The sequence below is a fragment of the Palaemon carinicauda genome, chromosome 17, assembly GCF_036898095.1.
Source record: "Palaemon carinicauda isolate YSFRI2023 chromosome 17, ASM3689809v2, whole genome shotgun sequence".
NCBI lineage: Eukaryota > Metazoa > Arthropoda > Malacostraca > Decapoda > Palaemonidae > Palaemon > Palaemon carinicauda.
Window position 1 is genome coordinate 52,985,503 of NC_090741.1, and position 5,000 is coordinate 52,990,502.

Sequence of the window (5,000 nt, forward strand, 5' to 3'; positions counted from 1 at the left end):
AAAGCAAGCTGGGTTCCATTATGGTTCCAGTGCCTCTCTGGAAGCATATTTTTCCTACTGATTTTGGTTTTTTTAAGAAGTTTCGTGAGATACATTACTGGTCGATTATGATTTTCATGCGTGGAACTTTAGAGAGAAACATTACTGTTCCACTACAATTTTCATGGGTGGAACTTCGTGAGAAACTACAGTTTAACTACAATTTCCATGCGTGGAACTTTAGCGAGAAACATTATTCAACTACAATTTTCATGCGTGGAACTTTAGCAAGAAACATTACTATTATTTTTTCTTCTTTTTCAAAGGTCACTCATGAATGGTAGAGGCAAGGAACAGTGACATTGCCCTATCGAGCAGGACAATGCCCTAGAGACTGACCATATACATGTGATCAGCTCCCAAGCATCCTCTCCAGCCAAGCTAGGACCAAGGAGGGCTAGGTAATGGCAGCTGATGACTCAGCAGATAGACCTACAGGCTCCCCCAAACTCCCCATCCCTAGCTCACAAGGATGGTGAGGTTGCAGCCACCAAAGAAATTAACGAGTTTGAGCGGGGTTCGAACTCCAGTCTGGCGCTCACCAGTCAGGAAAGGTCCTACATGAGCCACTAACTCATAACTTCATGATTTCGACCATAACACTTCTTCTCAACAACCCAGTCATAATGAACACCAATCGAACGCTATAAATGTAACGTATGTTCAAGCATGTTCACTTTCTTTCACACTCTAAGCACGATACAAACAGGTTTCTTTATTACATTGGGGACACAGTTCTTAACCTTATCACAACTGACTCAAAGCTGACTTATTTCTATGAAGTTTTCATATATATGATAGACCCAATTTAATTTTCTTGATGATCTTAATTAAGATATTTTATTTTGTTTGTAATTACTTCTCTAGTAGTTTATTTATATCGTTTTTGCTTTTCCTCACTGGGCTGTATTTCCGTGTTGGAGGCCTTGGGCTTATAGTATCATGCTTTTCCAATAATGTTATTATTATTATTATTATTATTATTATTATTATTATTATTATTATTATTACTATTATTACTAATATGATAATAATAATAATAATAATAATAATAATAATAATAATAATAATAATAGTATATAAATAATAATAATAATAATAATACTAATAATAATAAAAACTATAATAATAATAATAATAATAATAATAATGATAATAATAATAATAATAAAACGCGTTTGTATCGCTATATCTCATGTTATATCATCTACGCCTTTCATCCCTAGATGAGTGCTCTAGGAGTATCTACCCATTTAGATTACATCGTCTTAAGTCAACAAATACCTGTTAACAGCTAATGGAACAGAAACTTAGCCTTATACGTAGTTGGGTGATCACAACGAGTTACTAAACACATAATTCACACGCACGCACACATACACACAAGTGTGATATATATATTATATATATATATATATATATATATATATATATACTGTATATATAGTGTATATGTATACATACATACATACACAAATTATAATTGATGCCACAAGTACTTTAGCATTTAATAAACATTGATTAAGAGAATGATTATGCCCCAAGAGCATATATATATATATATATATATATATATACATACATACATCATACATATACCAAAGGCACTTCCCCCAATTTTGGGGGGTAGCCGACAACAACAAGAAACAAAACAAAAAGGGGACCTCTACTCTCTACGTTCCTCCAGCCTAACCAGGGACTCAGCCGAGTTCAGCTGGTACTGCTAGGGTGCCACAGCCCAACTTCCCACATTTCCACCACAGATGAAGCTTCATACTGCTGAGTCCCCTACTGCTGCTACCTCCGCGGTCATCTAAGGCACCGGAGGAAGCAGCAGGGCCTACCGGAACTGCGTCACAATCGCTCGCCATTCATTCCTATTTCTAGCACGCTCTCTTGCCTCTCTCACATCTATCCTCCTATCACCCAGAGCTTTCTTCACACCATCCATCCACCCAAACCTTGGCCTTCCTCTTGTACTTCTCCCATCAACTCTTGCATTCATCACCTTCTTTAGCAGACAGCCATTTTCCATTCTCTCAACATGGCCAAACCACCTCAACACATTCATATCCACTCTAGCCGCTAACTCATTTCTTACACCCGTTCTCTCCCTCACCACTTCGTTCCTAACCCTATCTACTCGAGATACACCAGCCATACTCCTCAGACACTTCATCTCAAACACATTCAATTTCTGTCTCTCCATCACTTTCATTCCCCACAACTCCGATCCATACATCACAGTTGGTACAATCACTTTCTCATATAGAACTCTCTTTACATTCATGCCCAATCCTCTATTTTAATATATATATATATATATATATATATATATATATACAGTAATTATATTCCTGATTAATGTTATCAAGATGTTATTTTTATTTCGTTCTTCGCAAGCAACTATATACTCCACTACATATTAAGTAATATTCAGTGCACTTATACAGTAAAAAATAAAAATAATAATAAAAGTAAAAAATAGATACAAAAAAGTCTCAAATACCACCTCAGCTAATATACATAAATCTACTCATTTAAGAGCAGCTTTGGAAAATGAATTTGGTAAATCGTAAAGTATAGTAATAGTATAAAATCTTTAGTGAAAGAGATTTTGACATTTGATCCATAACCCTTTTCCAGTCAGGTCTACAGTTTCACATTTCAGGAATCTCTTCATTATTTTATTTTCCATTTGACTAGAAAAAAATAAAGGTATTTCGATCAATGTATATGATGTATTCACGTATTTGCTAGTTTTTTTTTTTTTTTTGTATCAGATATTAATGATATTATCAAAAGAAGAAAAACTAATTTTTTCAAATCTATAAGGCATTTTCTAAAATTCTCTCTCTCTCTCTCTCTCTCTCTCTCTCTCTCTCTCTCTCTCGTAAGATTCCTTCGACATATTAGAACAGTGTTCTCTCTCTCTCTCTCTCTCTCTCTCTCTCTCTCTCTCTCTCATAAGATTCCTTCGACACACAAGGACAGTGCTCTCTCTCTCTCTCTCTCTCTCTCTCTCTCTTAAGATTCCTTAGACATATAAGAACAGTGCTCTCTCTCTCTCTCTCTCTCTCTCTCTCTCTCTCTCTCGTAGGATTCCTTCGAAAAATAAGAACAGTCTCTCTCTCTCTCTCTCTCTCTCTCTCTCTCTCTCTCGTAAGATTCCTTTGACATATAAGAACAGTACTCTCTCTCTCTCTCTCTCTCTCTCTCTCTCTCTCTCTTAAGATTCCTTCGGCAAATGAGAACAGTGCTCTCTCTCTCTCTCTCTCTCCTCTCTCTCTCTCTCTCATAAGATTCCTTCGACATATAACAATAGTTCTCTCTCTCTCTCTCTCTCTCTCTCTCTCTCTCTCGTAGGATCCTTCGACATATAAGAATAGTTTTCTCTCTCTCTCTCTCTCTCTCTCTCTCTCTCTCTCGTAAGATTCCTTCGACATATAAGAACAGTCTCTCTCTCTCTCTCTCTCTCTCTCTCTCTCTCTCTCTCGTAAGATTCCTTCGACATATGAGAACAGTTTCTCTCTCTCTCTCTCTCTCTGTCTCTCTCTTTCTCTCTCTCTCTCTCTCTCGTAAGACTCCTTCGACATTTAAGAACAGTACTCTCTCTCTCTCTCTCTCTCTCTCTCTCTCTCTCTCTCGTAAGACTCCTTCGACATTTAAGAACAGTACCTCTCTCTCTCTCTCTCTCTCTCTCTCTCTCTCGTAAGATTCCTTCGACATATAAGAAAAGTTTCTCTCTCTCTCTCTCTCTCTCTCTCTCTCTCTCTCTCTCTCTCGTAAGATTCCTTCAACATGTAAGAACAGTTTTCTCTCTCTCTCTCTCTCTCTCTCTCTCTCTCTCTCTCTCTGTAAAGGCAAGGCTTGAAGACCCGATCGGTCTATGAAAATTCAGTTCCCTTAGATGTTTATAAAGAGTGAATTTGCATCTGAATACCGGACTCAATCCAAAATCTTCTTCGGAGACTTTCATCCTCCAAATTTAATTTCTCACTCGGCTTCATGAAGTCCACGAGTGACAGATTATTCTATTAATCTTTTTTTATATATTTTTATGATCATTCGGATCTTAATCGTCCTTTTTTCGTCTTTTTATTTTGAGATTTGGATATTTTTAATCGAAAAATAGTTAGTTAGTTTAAGTTTTTCAATCCGTCTTGTTCATTTTATTTCTTTCTAATCCTTTTCATAGCAGTTTCTTATTGCATATTGTACAACCAACCTGATATTATTATTATTATTATTATTATTATTATTACTACTACTACTACTTGCTAAGCTACAACCCTAGCGTGAAAAGCAAGATGCTATAAGCCCAAGGGCTACAACAGGGAAAATACCCCAGTGAGGAAAGGAAATAAGATAGAACGACTGCCGAAATCTAACCGAGGTCCTTTGCGTCAATAGCTGTAGGAAGAGATGATGATGACGATAACTTCACCAAACTTTGAACAGGGCTCCACAAGGCACTAGAAGAGTTTTAAGACCTAGGCCTACATGGCTGAGGACTACGAAGCGCGAAGTAGGAGATGATGAATGGAGAAGTAATCATTGAAAAGCTCAAGATAGAGACGACTGGCGTATTTTAACAGAGGTCCTTTGCGTCTATAGGCGTAGGAGATGATGAAGATGATCATGATCATTATAAATTGTTATGAGTATTAAAATGGTCACAGAAATATCCTTAATGAATTCTCAACGCTCAATTGACTTTTGCAATTTCTCTCCTTTTGTTGATCTGAATTCAACTCTCAAAACCTTTTGGAATGTTTTATGATATCAAAAGTTTTGATTAATTATTCCTTAGGGTCATAAGCTTCAGAGGTCTCTGGAAAACCAAATCTGCACACAGAGACACACACATTTCACACACACGCACACACACACACACACACACATATATATATATATATTATACTTATTTATATATATATATATATATATATATATTTATG

General features: G+C 36.4%; 1 protein-coding gene across 1 annotated transcript in view; it reads right to left on the reverse strand.

Moving 5' to 3' along the window:
• LOC137656364 (uncharacterized) overlaps positions 1-5,000 on the reverse strand; it is a 25,551-nt gene that overhangs the window by 20,125 nt on the left and 426 nt on the right. The gene's annotated exons all lie outside the window — the stretch shown is intronic.